General features: G+C 40.5%; 1 long non-coding RNA gene across 1 annotated transcript; it reads left to right on the forward strand.

Annotated features, from left to right (window-relative positions):
- Nucleotides 1–1774: 1774 nt before the first annotated feature.
- LOC138752338 (uncharacterized) lies at nt 1775–18042 on the forward strand. Its single transcript, XR_011350537.1, has 3 exons — nt 1775–1932; nt 16448–16593; nt 17910–18042. It is a non-coding gene; the product is annotated as an uncharacterized lncRNA (long non-coding RNA).
- The last annotated feature ends 422 nt before the right edge of the window (nt 18043–18464 follow it).

Here is an 18464-nt window from a genome sequence, read left to right on the forward strand (position 1 = left end):
AAAGGGGAACTGTATTAGTGAGTGAAAGGAAAAGAGAAAGCAGTGCTATGAGATGAGGGCAGGACAGTGGGTCAACTTACTGAGAGATGGAGCAACCTACACAGCCTTTTACCTTGAATGGAATGACTGACCATCCACATCTACAAGTAATACCCTTTGCATGAGAAGTGACTCCAAACATCAGGATGTTTTCCACTCAATGCCCAGAAACATCAGTTTTACCAGAATTCCTTAATATCACCCTTTGCGTTGATGTAAAGGGCAGACTTTCTCATCTCAATTCTGGAACTCATCTTTTCAAATTTAGAGATACAGCACACCAACAGGTTCTTCTGCCCTCGAGTCCAAGCCACCCAATTACACCCATGTGACCAATGAACCTACTAACCCGGGTCGTTGGCACTGTAATAGAGTTGCGCTAATCACTACTCTAACTGTACAGCCCAAAATGTATGGAATTTGCCGCTCACACTTTTCTGTCATCTGTTATTAATGAAACATTAGATCTAAATAACATTGTCCTCTGATCCAGTGTTTAACCATGATCCATGTCTGCCAGCCCACCAGGCATTACCGATATTGATACTAAATCTACTCTGAAAATGAGTGACATAAAGATTCCTCCTAACGTGCCTTTGTCTCTAGCAAAAGGTGTGTCAAGGCTAAATAATTTATGCTGCTTAACTATTTCATTTGACTGTGAAAATAGACTGGAAACGTAGAGGCCACTCAGCCTGGAAAGTAAGAGTTTTAGAGGTAAGAGTTATGCAGCATGGACACAGGCCTTTTAGCCCAACTTGTCCATGCTGACCATAATGCCTACCTGTGATATTCTTACCCATATATCAGTCCAAATGTCTTTTACATAGCAACTGGACTGGTCTGGAAAATATATTTCACAGATTAATCTTAACATAGCATAAAAAAGCGTAGTCTGGTCTATATACCAGCAATAAACTCCTTTGATCTTTAGTTTTTTGATTTATGCTACATCTAATATTATATTTTGTGTTCTGTGCCCCATAATTAATAGTCCCTCCCTGTTTCCTGTTCTTCCTTTCAGTCTACTTGAGCATCTCCCTGTCGATTCCCTTCAGGCCAGTTGATTCACCACTCTGCACAGATCGCTTCACCTCTTTCAGGTCTGCTTATGTTCCATGCTTTCTCTTTCCTTTCAAGTCTGTGTGAGCACCATCCTGGTGTATTCCTCTCAGGACTACGGGACACTCATCCTGCACTGACTTCTTGGCCTTCATCCTCACCAGTGAACCACTGTGGTGTATACCTTTCAGGTCCATGGGGCCTTCACCCTGCACATTCTGTTTAGTTTTTGCCCTTTCAGGTCTGCTGGGGCTAAATGCTGTCACAGGTCTGCTGGCCTTTCTTCCTGCATGGTCCACTAGGTTCTCACCCTTTTCACGTCTGATCATGCACCACCGTGGCATATTCCTTTCAGGTTTGCCTGGCCTCTACCCTTTCAGGTCTGCCTGTCCTTCCACCTGGCACACCACACTGGTGTATTCCTTTCCAGTGTGTGGGACCCTCATGCTGCACAGTCTACTCGGCCTTCACTCTATCAGGCCTGTATGAGCATCACTGCTGGTCAAAGTTTGGAGGTATGGAGCCAATGGATCCAACCAACAAAATAGATGAACCTACTTGAACCAATGTACCTGGCAGATGCACCTGTCTCTGTCAATGTTGACAGAAGTGGTCATTGTACTGTTGTCATAGAAACAAAGTTTTGTTTCTTGCTGTCATGTTGTGCCTCAGTTGTTGGATGGATTTGGATCATCCAGCAAATAAAACTTCTCTTCAACATTTCCACAGCTCACTTTCTCCTTCTATCATTTATTTAAACATTTGAACATAAAGGACTTTGGACTGCAATGCTGATTAGAAAGCCCAGGTCAATCTCTCTTGAAATTCAAGGTACTAGTTGCCTATATTAATGTTAAATTCTAAAAAAGATGAATGTAGCAACTGTAAACTAGTCATTTACTTATAGTCCAATCCAAACAAATGAAATCCATGAATGAGCAATTAAATGCAGAATAAATGTCATGCGATTGCACTGCTGTTGGTATCTTCCACTGCTTTACTGATAATTGGGAATAGATTGATCAGGTGAAGGTTGGCAGCATCATCACCGTCATCCCCGGTGTCCAGGTGAGCGATGGTAACTGGACTGAATGACTACTTTCCAGTGGCGCACACCTCCACAATCACAAAATGCTTTGAGCAACTGGTAACAGAGTTCATCAAATTGCACCTACCAATGAAAATGGACCCATTCCAGTTTTCCTAATGGCCACCCCGATCTACAGTTGATGCAATAGCCGTGACCCTCCACTCCGTCCTGACCCACCTAGGGAATAATGCCTCGCGTGCAAGCCATTGTTCATCGACTTCAGCTTGGAATTTAGCACAGTCATACCTCAGAGGTTGGTGGATAAACTGTCCTTGCTGGAACCTCTCTCTGCAACTGGATCCTGGATCTCTTGACTGAAAGACCACAGTCTGTTCTGGTTGGCAGCAAAATGTCAAGACCCATCACACTGTGCACTGGTGCACTCAGGGCTGCATGAACAGTATCAGGTTGAACACATAGCCCTGAATGCTCAGCCCACTACTGTTCATGTGACTAAATCACTGTGGAAGAAATTTATAAAGAAAGGACTGACACCGTCACTAACATAATTGTCAAACAACCCATTTTGATACAGCATGTTTTCCAAGACATATTATTTAGAAGCTAAGTTGTAGCCTTAATCATAATCAAGTATGTTAACAGTGGTTATATTAGCATATCCTTCTTCAAATTAGACAACACTAACATTTTAATATACAAAAATTGTAATAAAGATCTTTTCAATGGGTTTATTCCATGATATAATCCTATTTTCTGCAACAGCTTGTTTGTCTCTCTGTATAAATATACAGGCTTGTAGAAGTAGAACTTAGAATTGGTAAGCAGTGGAGACTGCTGGCTGCTCCACATCATGTGAAATAAAGTTAGTGAAACGATACTCAAAGTCTCTGATTGGTTGATTTAATTGACAGAATTGGTAGGATCGCTGTTGGAATGGAATTCGAACTGACTGACTAAAAAAAGAGAAAGATGGACGGGGCGGAGGGGGGGGGGGGAGAGAGAGAGAGAGAGAGAGAGAGAGAGAGAGAGAGAGAGAGTGAGAGAGAGAGAGAGGGGGGAGAGAGAGAGGGGGGGAGAGAGAGAGAGGGAGAGAGAGGGAGAGAGAGAGAGGGAGAGAGAGAGGGAGAGAGAGAGGGGAAGAGAGATAGAGAGGGAGGGAGGGAGAGAGAGAGGGAGAGAGAGAGAAGGAGGGAGGGAGAGAGAGAGATAGAGAGAGAGGGAGAGAGAGAGGGAGAGAGAGAGATAGAGAGGGAGAGAGAGAGATAGAGAGATAGAGAGGGAGAGAGAGAGGGGGAGGGAGAGAGAGAGAGAGAAGGGGGAGAGAGAGGGGGAGAGAGAGAGGGAGAGAGAGATAGAGAGGGAGAGAGAGAGATAGAGAGATAGAGAGGGAGAGAGAGAGAGAGAGGGGGGAGAGAGAGGGGAGAGAGGGAGAGAGAGGGAGGGGGAGAGAGAGGGAGAGAGAGAGGGAGAGAGAGAGAGAAAGAGATAGAGAGAGAGAGGGGGAGAGAGAGGGAGAGAGAGAGAGGGAGAGAGAGAGAAAGAGATAGAGAGAGCGAGGGAGAGAGAGAGAGGGGGCAGAGAGAGAGAGAGGGAGAGAGAGAGGGAGAGAGAGAGCGAGGGAGAGAGAGAGAGGGAGAGAGAGAGGGAGAGAGAGAGATAGAGAGAGAGAGAGGGAGAGAGAGAGGGATAGAGAGAGAGAGAGGGAGAGAGAGAGAGGGAGAGAGAGAGAGAGAGAGAGAGAGAGAGAGAGAGAGAGAGAGAGAGAGAGAGAAATTAAAAGTCCTCAAATCCAGCTGGTAACCCAAGCTGAGCATTGATTTCAATGGGGTGAGGCAAGAAGCAGGTAAGAAATGAAAGGACTAGAGAAGTTGTGAGGTTTGGAAGAAATTAAAGTTGGAATAAAAGATGTCATTGGAGACGTTCTAGCTTTGTTTAAGGGACCACCAGTAAATGCTCTTGTAATATTGTTATAATACTGTATATTATATATTCTGTAAGAAATTAAAATTAAGCTTTGTTTGCAGTCAGAGGATATCACCCTTGTAAAGATACTGTGGGATTAAAGACAACATGAATTCTAAAGCCAGAACCAGAATCAAGAAAAGGAAAACCAATTCCAAATGTTCCTTGCCTGACAAGGGAAATATGTCAGCAGATAAATCGATTAATAAAACATTAGTATCAGGTTTGAGATCCAATTGTCCCTCTGGGATCCCCAGTGGAGATGGTAATTAGTGAAACTTGGACTCCCACTGAGAATAGAAACATGATATCTGAAGCCCTAGATCCCTTAAAAGCGCCTAACGTCTTCCATAAATGGTTGACCAAAACTTGTAATATTTATAACTCCTTATCAGGGGACATAGCCATGTTGTCGAAGTGAGCCTAGGGAGCCTCATGACCTATGTTGTAGAATGGGTTCTCCATTCCCCCAGCGGAAGACAAAGATTAGTGAGAAGATGATGTATCATTGGTACAGGGAAATGAATCGATAGTTTACTGGCTGGTGAGCAGAGGATGACAAGGCTGAGGATATAGAAATGTCTCAGACTTAGCAGCAGCCAAGGGAGAGGATGGTGAATTTTCTGGCACGGTATAAGAGAGAATGGAATTAATGTGCTGGTGTTTCTTGGCAGATAGTCCACTACTGGCTATCCAGACATTGCTGAATTACATGGACAAAGACAGGCCAAAACTTTTAAAATGAGAAATTCTGATAGGCAAACTGAAACCTGGGCTGAAGTTACTACTACATTAGTTAATATGGAGAGGGATAATCCTTTCTTTGTAAGTGACAAAAGAATTGGCATGAGGGATTATCAAAGGAAATAGAAGTTGAGGGAAGAAACGAGGCATGGTGTGTTACAGTTTCTAAATAGGTGGAGACCAACCCATAATCAGTCACAGGATGAATATCGCCGATGTTGTCATAAAGGGCAGTGGGCATGAGATTGTTGGCCGGCTGCACCTCGTGCCCAAACACAACCTGAGGTATTGCCTCCTTCTCCTCCTCCCACTACCTATTTCTTCAACAATTCCAATCCAAAGGCATAGGTGTGCCATGAGTGATCATTGTGGTACAGACAACTAGAATAAATTGTCCAACATTATTAAAAAGATTTCAGATTTATTGTCAGTGAACATACATGAACCCTGAGATTCTTTTTCCTGTGGGCGAGGCAGAATTACTACTTATTGGCAATGCAAAAAAACTAACTCAGCGTACACATGTAAACAAATAAAGAAATGTAAACAAACTGTGCAATACAGAGATGGGAAAAACATCAATAAAGTGCAAAAGTAAGAGACCTTAAGTAAGTCCATGATTATGTTTGTCATTGAGGAATATGATGGTGGAGGGGTACTAGCTGTTCCTGAACCTTGTGGCACCTGTACCTCTTTTCCTGATGGCAGCAGTGAGAACAGAGCTTGTGCTGGGTGATGTGGATCCTTGATGATTGCTGCTACTCTCTTACGGCAACATTTGCTGTAGATGTTTTCGATGGTGGGGAGGGTTTTACCTGTGATGTCCTGGGCTGTGTCTACTACCTTTTTCTAGGCTTTTTGCTCATGGTTATTGGTGCCGTGATGCAGCTGGTCAGCTGGTCAGCACACTTTCCACCACACCTCTGTAGAAATTTTCAGGATTTCTGATGTCATACCTAACCTCTGTCAAGTCCTGAGGAAGTAGAGGCCCTGACATGCTTTCTTCACAATGCTATTCGTGTGTTGGGTCCAGGATAGATCCTCCGAGATAGTGGCATGAGAACTTAAATTTGCTCACCCTCTCTACCTCTAATCCCCCAATGATCATTGGATTGTATACCTCTGGTTTTCCTTTCCTGAAGTCAAAAGTAAATTCCTTGGTTTTGGTGACATCGAGTGCAAGGTTGTTGTTGGTGCACCATGCAGCCAAGTTTCCAATCTCCCTCCTGTGTGCTGACTCATTCCCCCTTTTTTATACAGCTTACTTCATGGGATCTTCAGTGAATTTGTAGATGGTGTTGCTGTCATATTGAGCCACACATTCATAGGTGTATAGTGAGTAGAACAGGGGGCTAAGAACGCAGCACGGAGATGCTCTGGTACTGATGGAGATTGTGGAGGAGATGTTCTTACCAAACCTCACTGTAAGTGAGGAAATCCAGGATCCAATTACATAATGGGGTGTTGAGACACAGGTTTTGGAGTTTGCTGATTAACTTTGAGGGGATGATGGTGTTAAATGGCAAACTGTAATCGATAAAGAACATTCTGATGTATGCGTCTTTGCTGTCCAGGTGTTCCAGGGCTTTACGTAGAGAAAGTGAGATGGCATCTGTTGTATTCCTGACCTGTTGCTATGATAGGTGAAATGAAACAGATCCATGTCACTGCTCAGACAGGAGCTGATATGCTTTTACACCAGCCTTTCAAAACACTTCTTCACTGTTGATGTGAGTGCCACTGGTAAATAGTCATTAAGGCAGGTTACTACACTCTTCCTGGGCACCAGCATGATTGACACCTCTTTGAAACAGATGGGTATCACACCTTGCTGGAGTTGGCCAGCACAGAAAAAGGACCCCCTTGTTCAGATTCAAATTGGGGACTAAATTATATCAGCTTTAGTGGAAACAAGAGTCACTGTCTTCTGTATCAACCCCCCCCCCCATCCCCATCAAGGAGCTCACTCCAAGTCCCCTTAATGTTTTTACAGTTGGTATTGCTGGTATCCCTTTGATAGAACCATTTTCTATTAATTTAATGATTACTGTGTCTCAGGACTCCTTCGCACCCATTCCCCTGTTAGGTAGGCAGATTTTGTGTAAGTTGGGAGCCACAGTCTATTGTACAACCTAAGGGATGTTTCTGGAACTACCACAGAGCGCAGCATATCAACTTACAAGTTTTGTTAACTCTCGATAAACCAGCTTCTGTACCATGCTGTTTTGTTGGCAACTCCCCCGTAACTCTTACCAGTCTGCTACAGATGAATGTTACCAACTAGTTTCTATTGATCCTGACTTTGTTTATCATTTCCATTTGATAGGGATCTCTAAAGAAGTTACTGTTTCACATTACATGGTATGGTATACCCAATCACCCATTTTAATGTATGAGGAAACCACAAAGTCCCACATTAACTGTGGTTTTGACTGCTTTAAAGATATTTTACAGGCCAGAGGGATTAGGGGTACAAGTACAATTGAACTGTACAAACTGAAAGATCTGTACAAACAGCCACAAAATTATATTCCCTACATTGCCCAAATAATCTGGCCATCTTTATAAGGCTGTGAATGTGGAATTTAAGATTGAATGATTTTGACACCTCGCAGCACAGCAGGAACATCTGTTAAGCCCCTCCTAATCTGTCTTTTCTGTCACTGACCAAGAAGGATTTGTGTGGTGTGGGAGCGCCAAGTGACTGCCCTGTTCCAACACCAATGCCCTCCTACTGTTCAAGCCTTACAACCTTGTCCATTTCTCTCCTCAGTACCTGAGAATTTGTGGGCAGCTCATAAATACCATGTAGGCACAGTCTATTCAGCAGAGCCACATCTAGTGACCCTCAAGACGAATATTCGGGAAGGAGTCACATGATGGAGTAGTGGCCAGTCGGGAAAACCAGCCCTCTCCAGGAAAATAGGAAAAAAGTTAGGAAAAAGCAAAGCATAACAAAATTAAAATATAAGAAATAGAAGATAAAGATACAGAGAAGAGAAAGGAGATGGCTCCCAAGAAGGATAAAGTAAAGGCAACTGTAAAAAAAGTAGAAAAGTCACTGGAGAAGATAGAAGAAGGCCTTGCATGCATGAAGGAATAGAACGGTGTGGTGGCGAGGAACACCCGACCCTCGAGGTCAGTACCTGCCCTGTGGAGTCGCGACCCTCTAGCCGGTGCACTACAAAAATGGCTCTCGGAGCCAAACAAAAGTGCGCAGTGTGCAATCAAAGGAGAAAGAGGACACCGATGGGAGGGGGGATTCAGCAGAGGAGCAGGCTGTCACAGAGCGAACAGTTGAGGGATGCCCGACACCAGGGCGCTCAGCTGGAAGACAAGGAAGCTAGCAGAACAGGGAGCGATGAAACAGATGAGGGAGACAGACGGAAGGATGACCTACAAGAAGATCAACGTCAGGAAGCACAACAGATGAGCAGCGCAGGAGGGGAGGACCAGCAAGAAGAGGCTCAGTAAGAAGAGGCCCGACAAAGAGATACAAGCAGCTCATCAGGAAAAACAGAAGAGACACAGACACAAAGAAGAGAAGAAGAAGACACAAAGACAGATACAGACACAGAAGAAGAGGAAGAAGAAGACCAAGATCTTCACAGAGAAATAGAAGGTAAAACTGATGAACAGAATATAGATAAAGTCTGTTTTGAAGAACAAATGAGATCCCTAAAAGAATGGTTTTCATTAGAGTTTAATGCAATTAAAAGGAAAATGAAAAGAACAGAAGATAAAATGCAAAGGTTAGAATTGGTAATGGCAGAAATAGGGAAGAGAGTAAAGAATGTGGAAGAGCAGGAAACGGCTGTAGAAATGGAAGTGAATGACTTAAGAGAAAAATTGGAAGAAAGTGACAAAGAAAATTAAAGAGATAACAACTCTTGTATCTCAGTGTTGTGCGTGTCGAAAGAACCAAAGACTTGTTGATCCAAACCAAGGCTTTTATTAAAAGACTGGAGCATATCACAAGTAGGTCAACCAGTCCAGAATGACATGGTCTGCCAGTAGGTGTGGCTACACTCTCAGCCAATCTCAGTCATCCAACACTTTGGCTTGGCTTCGCGGATGAAGATTTATGGAGGGGTATGTCCACGTCTGCTGCAGGCTCGTTGGTGACTGACAAGTCCGATGCGGGACAGGCAGGCACGGTTGCAGCGGTTGCAAGGGAAAATTGGTTGGTTGGGGTTGGGTGTTAGGTTTTTCCTCCTTTGTCTTTTGTCAGTGAGGTGGGCTCTGCGGTCTTCTTCAAAGGAGGTTGCTGCCCGCCGAACTGTGAGGCGCCAAGATGCATGGTTGGAGGCGATATCAGCCCACTGGTGGTGGTCAATGTGGCAGGCACCAAGGGATTTCTTTAAGCAGTCCTTGTACCTCTTCTTTGGTGTCTCAGTGGCCAGTGGAAAGCTCGCCATAGAACACGATCTTGGGAAGGTGATGGTCCTCCATTCTGGAGACGTGACTTACCCAGCGCAGTTGGGTCTTCAGCAGCATGGATTCGATGCTTGCAGACTCTGCCAGCTCAAGTACTTCGATGTTGGTGATGAAGTCATTCCAATGAATGTTGAGGATGGAGTGTAGACAGCGCTGATGGAACTGTTCTAGGAGCCGTAGGTGATGCTGCATGATTCGGAGCCGAACAGGAGCGTGGGTATGACAATGGCTCTGTACATGCTGATCTTTGTGTGTTCCTTCAGGTGGTTGTTTTTCCAGACTCTTTTGTGTAGTCTTCCAAAGGCGCTATTTGCCTTGGCGAGTCTGTTGTCTATCTCTTTGTCGATCCTTGCATCAGATGAAATGTTGCAGCCAAGGTAGGTAAACTGGTTGACCATTTTGAGTTCAGTTGCCCAACACTATCATCTGTACATATGTACATATACACATTGGTGATTGAATCTGTACTATCACACTCAGAAAAGTGATATGTTGGAAAATTATAAAATTATAATAGGTGAAACAACAAAAAAATAGTGGGCCTGAAGGAGGGTGAAGAAGGCACAGATATGAAGGAATTTATAAAAGGATTGACCCCGAAGGTCCTGAGAATGATAGAAATGCAGGAAGAAATGGAAATAGAAAGGGCACACAGAGCATTAACTCCAAAACCACAGGCACATCATAAACCAAGATCCATCTTAGTAAATTTTTTGAGATACACAACAAGAGAAAATATACTGGAACGGGCAAGGAATAAAGGTAGAGAAGATAATAAACCATTGGAATACAAGGGTTAAAAAATATTTTTTTACCCAGACATAAGTTTTGAACTCTTAAAGAGAAGGAAGGAGTTTAATACAGCAAAATCGATTTTATGGAAAAAAGGTTACAAATTCATATTAAAACATCCAGCTATAATTAAAATATTTATACCCAGGGAGCAAAACAGACTTTTCTCGGATCCAGAGAAAGCATAAGAATTCGCAGAACGTTTGCAGGAAAGGAGAAGAGATGAAGAGATGTAACAAGAATGAAGAACGGCGATAACGTATATATAAAGATGTAAAAACAATGTATATGTAAAGAACAAAAGAGGGAAAAGAGAAGGGAAGGAAGGGAGTAGTGGGGGGGGGTGGAAGAGTGAGAGCTTTGTTATATGTGTTAAAAAAATGTTTTCTGGAGAGGGCTGGGTGGAGGGGGAATAACCGTCTCTGCAAAATCAGTTGACGCTGCAAACAAGATCGCAATCCAAATGAAAAAGGGAGTTGTGGTTGCCCAGCAAGGGATATGGGGCAACTCAGAGAAGGGGGGGATCTTTTGGGGTTAAGGTATTAGTGGATGTGGGAACTGCGGGGATACTTTATGTTTTAAATGTATTGTTGTACATTAAGTGTAATAAGAGAAAACTAAGAGATGAAAATGGGAAAAGGGGGATGGAGGTGGCAAAGAGGTGGAAAAGAGTTGTATGCAAGATATAAGATGGTCATGTTGAACTATATGACTATAAACATTAATGGAATAGATAACCAAATTAAAAGGAAGAGGCTACTAAATTGATTGAAGAAGGAAAAAATAGATATAGCATTTGTGCAGGAAACACATCTAACTGAAGTGGAACATAACAAACTAAAGAAAGACTGGGTAGGACACTTAATGGCAACATCCTATAATTCAAAAGGTAGAGGTGTAGCCATAATAGTTAACAAAAATGTACCAATCAAAATAGAGGAGGAAATAATAGCTCCGGCAGGGAGGTATGCAATGATAAAGTGTCAGATATACTCAGAATTTTGGAATTTGCTCAATATATATGCGCCTAACGAGGAGGATCAAAAGTTTATGCAGGATATTTTTTTGAAGATTGCGGACACACAAGGAAATATATTGATAGGAGGGGATTTTAACCTTAATTTGGATCCAATGTTGGATAAAACTGGACAAAAGACAAGTGAAAAGAATAAAGTAGCCAAATGTATGGTTAAATCAATGCAGAAAATGAAACTTATGGATATATGGAGGAGGAAACACCCAAGAGAGAAGGAATTTTCGTATTTTTCAAGTAGGCACAAAACTTACTCAAAGATTGATATGTTTTTGTTGTCAGCCCATATTCAAGGGAGAGTTAGGAAAACTGAATATAAAGCTAGACTACTATTAGATCATTCACCCCTATTATTAGCAATAGAACTGGAGGATATCCCACCAAGAACATATAGATGGAGATTAAACTCCATGCTACTTAAAAGACAGGAATTTAGGGAGTTTATTGAACGCCAAATTAAAACATATTTTGAAATAAACACAGGATCAGTGAAAGACAAATTTATATTATGGGACGCAATGAAAGCCTTCATTAGAGGGCAGATAATAAGTTATGTGACTAAGATGAAAAAGGATTACAATTGGGAAATAGAGCAGTTGGAAAGGGAGATAGTAAGTAAAAAAATGATTTAGTAAAAAAGGATGATATAACGAAAAGGAGAGAATTAGCGGACAAAATAATTAAATATGAAACATTACAAACGTACAAGGTGGAGAAGAACATAATGAAAACAAAGCAAAAGTATTACAAACTGGGAGAAAAAACACATAAAATATTAGCCTGGCAACTTAAAACAGAACAAGCTAAAAAAATGATACTGGCATCAAGGAAAAAGGACAAAAAAAAATTACATATAATCCAACAGAGATTAATGAAAATTTAAGGAATTTTATGAACAATTGTATCAAACTGAGAATGAGGGGAAAGATGACAAAAAAGAGGAATTTTTAGCTAAAATTGAATTGCCGAAATTGCAAGAAGTGGAACAAAACAAACTAATAAAACCATTTGAAATAGAGGAGTACAGGATATATTAAAAAAGCTGCCGAACCAGGAGAGGATGGATTTTCAATAGAATTTTATAAATAATTCAAAGAGTTATTAATTCCTCCTCTCCTGGAAGTAATGAACCAGATAGAAGACTTGCCAGATTCATGTAAGACAGCAATAATTACAATAATACCAAAGACGGGGGAAGGATCCATTAACACCAGCATCATATAGACCAATATCTCTACTTAACACAGGCTATAAGATAATAGCAAAATTATTAGCAAACAGATTGCCCGATTATGTACCTAAAATAGTAAAACAAGATCAAACTGGATTTACTAAGAAAAGACGAACAGCGGATAATGTCTGTAAACTTATTAATCTAATCCACGCAGTTCATGAAAATAAGAAATCAACAGTAGCTGTTGCTCTACACGCAGATAAAGCCTTTGACAGAGTAGAGTGGAATTACTTATTTAAAGTATTACAGAAGTTCAATTTACCAGAAAAATATATAAATTGGATTAAAGCATTGTATAATGGACTGTTGACAAAGGTAACAGTAAATGGATATGTATCGAGTCACTTTAAATTAAGTAGGTCAACTAGACAGGGATGTTCACTATCCCCCACATTGTTCGCCTTAGCAATTGAACCTTTGGTAGAACTGATAAGAATAGAAAATAAAATAAGAGGGATAAAAATAAAGGAGAAGGAGTATAAAATCAGCTTATTTGCAGATGACACCATAGTATACCTAACAGAACCAGAGGTATCAGTAAAAGAATTACATAAGAAATTGAAGGAATATGGAGAAATATCGGGGTACAATATCAATGCAAATAAAAGTGAAGAGATGCCAATGAGTAACACAGACTATACAGAATTTAAAAAAGAATCACCATTTAAATGGCAAACACAAGCAATCCGATACCTAGGGATCAGGTTAGACAATAACTTAAGTCACTTGTACAAACTAAATTATCAGCCACTAATAAAGAAATTGCAGGAAGACTTAGAACATTGGAAAGAATTACCGCTAACATTGATAGGGAGGGTAAACTGCATTAAAATGAACGTGTTCCCAAGGATACAATACTTATTTCAAATGTTACCAATTCCTTTAACAGAAATATTCTTTAAGGAAATAAAGAGAATAATAAGAAAATTCTTGTGGAAAGGGAGGAATCCAAGGATAGCGTTAGATAAATTAGCAGAGAGGTATAATCAAGGTGTTTTGCAGTTACCAGATTTTAGAAATTATTATAGGTATTTATCAGATTTTTACCAGACAAGGGAAAAATCAGACTGGACTAAGATAGAACTAGATAAAATAGGGGAGAAGATACCGGAACATATACTTTATAAGTGGGATGAAAAGTTGGTGCAATATAAAAACTCACTAGTACAGCATCATTTACTTAATACATGGAAGAAGATCCACTTAGAAAGAAAAAAAACGAATGATCAAATACCAAAATTACTATTGACGCAAAATCCGATCATCCCTTTTACAATAGATAACCTTTTCTTTAGAGAATGGGAGAGAAAAGGAATCAAAAGAATAGAAAATTGTTTTTTGGGAAATAATTTATTAACATTTGAACAGTTGAAGTACAAATATGGAATAACTCATACAATGTTTGCATATCATCAATTGAAAGCTTATTTAAAGGATAAATTGGGAAACAGCTTGAGATTACCTGAAGGAAGCAGCTTTGAATATGTGATTACAGACACAATGATAATTACAAGATTTATAACCAACATGTACATTAAGCTGAAAGATAAGGAAAATGAAATAAACTATGAACCTAAGCAGAAGTGGGAAAAGGATCTAAACATAAAGATAAAAAATGAAGTATGGAAAAAGTTATGTTCTGGAACTATGAAGAATACAATAAACACAAGGTTATGCTTGATTCAGTATAATTGGATACACAGTTATATATAACTCCTCAAAAATTTTTAAAAATGGGATTCAACATTATCGGATAGATGTTTTCACTGTAAGAAGGAAATGGGAACAACATTACGTGCAACTTGGGCATGTACGAAAGTAAATATGTTTTGAGAAGAATTAAATCAGATACTAAATAAAATTACAAAAAATAACATACCAAAAAAAACCAGAGATATTTCTTTTAAGTAACATAAGAAGTAGAGAATTAGGCCTCAAATTGGATAAAATGCAAAAAAATTCATTATGATAGCCTTAACGATAGCAAAGAAATGTATAATGTCAACTTAGAAAATGGAAGAGAGCATGAGTCTCGAGCAATGGTACATGGAAATGAATAAATGTATTCCATTGGAAAAAATAACATATAATTTAAAAAATAAAGTCACAATGTTTGAACAAATTTGGGAACCATACATGGAACATTTCAGAGAGAGCTTGCCTACAACCTCCATCCCCTAAAATGAGAATGAAAATGATAAGAAGACAAAACGACTACATTCAGTGTGTAATAAATAGATGATGTATTTTTCTTGTTTATTTTCCTTTGTGTGAAGATATTGTTTTATGGTTTTATTGTATTGTAAATGTTGAATATTTATGGGTTTTGGAGGGGGGTGGGTAGAGGGGAGGGAGGGAAAGGGGGAAAAAAAGGGGAGAAAAGGCCACTGTGTAAATTTAATGAGAAACATTTGTACATATTTTGGTTGATATGGTTCATAATGTGAAAAATAAAAAAATATTTTAAAAAAAGAAATAAAAACCCCACAAGGAAAAAAAAGATGAATATTCATTTACAATACCAATTAGCTTCTGAAGCTGAGGAGGGCATTTTCTCCAGTGATAAACCAGGGTGTGATTATTAGCACTTAAAGTCAATGTAATACTCCTATCTTGCCCATCCATAAACCGGGTAAAAAGAATAAGTAGCCATTTGTAGTTGTATCCATGTTGGTAACCAACCCTAATGTTATACTTTCTGCTATCTCTGCAGAATCCAGGGTTTTTACAGTCGTTGATTTGTGCTCAGCCTTTTCCTCTGTACTACCTCACTTGGTCAGTCAGAATATGCTTTATTGTATCTTAACAAGGAGTATACTTGGCCAACAATACCTCAAGGCTACGCTGAAAGTCCTGCTGTTTATATGATTTAGAACACCTCCAGCTCTCTGCTAATTATACACTGATGGCCTTCTGGTGACTTCACTTAACCTGACCTCATGTATTAAAGATTTTCTTACCTTGTAGAACTATTTAGCCAAAAAAGGACATTGTTGTTTGCAAGAAAAACTTTAGTTTTGTCAGACTAAATTACAATATCTGGATTTTGAGTTGCAGGATTCCATGTGACAACTTGATCTTGTGCGGGTACAAGCTGTACCTAACATACTCGTCCCGACTAATAAAAATGACGATTTGTCATTTCTCAGTATGATATGGTGCTGTTGTCAGTGAAAACCCAACTAGAGGGAATGAGATTCTGTCTTAACATTAGTGTGGAGGGGGCGGGGGGTGTGCTGAAGCAGATTCAATGGACTTTGGACCAGCAAGAAGCTTCCTAATAGGCTCTGTCAATAACCACAGAGTTATAGGCTGCAGGAACAGTAGGCTTTAATGCACACAAGACTTTGGCTGGCCCGGATCCAGGTACAGGACTGCCAGAAAGGGGGAGGTAATGTGACCTTTATAGCCAGGGTAAAAGAGGAGGAGACTTAAGGTATGAGTCATTAGTGGGCGGGCCAGCTTCATATATACAGTAATTGGTAAGGGCTATACAATGGAGGAAAACATATCAGTACACTTCCATTCTTTAAAAGATACCATGCTGCCTGCCCCTGCCTTGGGACTTCCAGATTACTGTAAGCCTTTTACACTTTATGTTAACAAATGCGATGAGTTCGCCACTGGTGTTTAGACCCAATCGTATGGGGAGGGGGGGTGGATGCACCTGGTTGCATATTATTCCGTAACCTTGCCACTGGTGGTGAAAGGTATGCCAGCCTGTTTACAAGCTCTGGCAGTTACAATTACACAATTATGGAAAATAGTTTTCCTATTGCATTAAAACGTCCCTGTTTGTTCATGTACCACATGGAGCGGTGTTAATGCTCAATTCCACTGCAACCAGCATTTTACAGCAACGGAAAGGTTAGGAAGTTGTTGTCACATCCTAATAACAACTTTCAGCGTTCTCCAGCGATCATCCCTGACACACACCTACTAGAACCAACTGATGAGGGGATTGGAGATGTTGAGCATAACTGCACTGCTCTCATGAGAGTTGTGACCTCCCTTTGTCCCAATCTGTCAGACCAACCTTTGGAAAATGCAGATCTGATGTATTACATTAACTAATCATCGCGTCACCCCGCAGATAATGTTCTTCCAGCTGGTTATGCTATGGTCTCACCATTTGAACTTGTTGAAGACTTTGCACTTCTGCAGGGAGCTTCCGTTCAGGCAGCTAAACATTTTGTAAAAATACAGAGATGATGGAGGAACTCGGCTGGTCCATATGAGGTAAAAATATTTAACCAATGTTTCGGGCCTGAGCCCTTCCTTAAGGTATGAGTCAAAAAGAGAGACTGATGTCTTTATAGAAGGCTGGGGAAAAGGGGGAAAGAATGGGAGGGTGTGGAGTACAGACCCTCACCTTGAACCTCTCTGCTAATATCTATACTGATTCATTTTATGCATTTGGGGTTGTCCACAATTTTGGACTGTTATGGAAAACTCATGGATATGTCATCTCATTGGCCACTCCAGCAACATGCTCTCCTTCTACCTTAACATCTTGCAGTAATTTAAATGTGAAGCTCACACTACCTGAAATTAACCAGTTTCAATGGGTGATGCTCTTGTTGACTTCCACATTTACATCCATCTCCCCTTTGCAGTAACCAGCCCTTACTGACTGTCCCCTGTCCATTTCTCTTTCTAAACTGGAGAAAGCCCAGAATGCAGCCACATTTCGAGAGACCCATACGTGGCACCATGCCTGGTACATCCTGAAGAGTGATCTGATTGCTCCAGATTGCTTTTTTCCCCTGGTTCACCTGGTTCATTTTCAGACTCACATGGGAAAATGAGGGATGCTGCACAATATTACCCAGTGATGGTTAGCACTGGGAAAACCAGTAATGGTCGACAGGGTAATACAGACAAGTTTAGTCTGTCAACAACACAGTAGAGGCAGGACTCCAGAAAAATTTGATCACCTGCTTGGTCCTGAAATGCCGTTTGAGCAGTTGCAAATTGATTTTGTACACATGCCTGCCATCCAAAAGAGATGATGCTGGAATAGTTGGAAAAGTCCTAATGAAAGAAGTGATTTGGTATACCCTTGAAGATCAACACCAAATGGGGGCCTCATTTTATCAATAGTTTAATAAAAGGCCTGGCTGAAGCTCTGGAATTCAGACGGCAATTGCTTATCCCATCCAAGCATCAGTCCTCTGGAATAATTGAAAGGATGAATGGAGAAATAAGGAGGCATTAAGAAATATTTGTTCACATCATAATCTCAGCTGGCCAGATTTCTTGCCCATTGTAATGTACACGTTGAAAAATAGGAAAAATAAGTCAACCGGATTAATATTTTATGAGATATCTGTATTGATGGGTTGATTTTCTGCTACCCTGAACAAGGTAGTCCTAATTTGGACAGATGAGGATACCCTAAGTTATACTCAAACTATGTGCAAAACAGCCCTGAAAGTATACTCCAGGTTTTTGGATAGCTAGAAACTGTTGATGGACAGAAATATGCACCCCTACAAACCCTGTGGCATGATTTATATAAAAGCAATTATTCATGATTCTTTCTCCTTTCTTAGGTGGAAAGGACCTTACCTGATGTTGTTAACATCCCAGACAGCTGTGAAAATGAAGGATTCACACCACCAGAAGCAAACTAGATCATTACGAAATTGATGTGATTCCCTGCAATTCAAGATTGTACTATTAATCATTTATCTACACCTATATTATAGTTTCGCATTTATTTTAGAAGCAAAGTGTGGGGAGCAAGATTGTTAATAATGATAGTGAGGGACAAAATGTCCCAATTAGGAGGTGGAATTTATGGACAGAAAAATAATATGGTGCTACTGAGTTTCTCTCAGGAATTGGCACTAAACTAAATATAAAAGGATATCCCGAAGAATATATTCCTCTATACGAGTTATTGGTAAGCTTAAAAGGTAGAATCTCAATAGTTGTTTGATATGCAGCCCATATAGAAGGTTGGGACCCAGTGTCCCTATTTAACCTATCCAATGTTGCAGAATGACTAATATGCCAAAAACATGCTTCAAAAACCCCAAAGGCACAGCAGTGAATTTTAGCAGGATACCATCTCATCGCTTTCCAGTCATGGTACCAGCCTCATT

This window comes from Narcine bancroftii, chromosome 2 (genome assembly GCF_036971445.1).
Source record: "Narcine bancroftii isolate sNarBan1 chromosome 2, sNarBan1.hap1, whole genome shotgun sequence".
Taxonomy (NCBI): Eukaryota; Metazoa; Chordata; class Chondrichthyes; order Torpediniformes; family Narcinidae; genus Narcine; species Narcine bancroftii.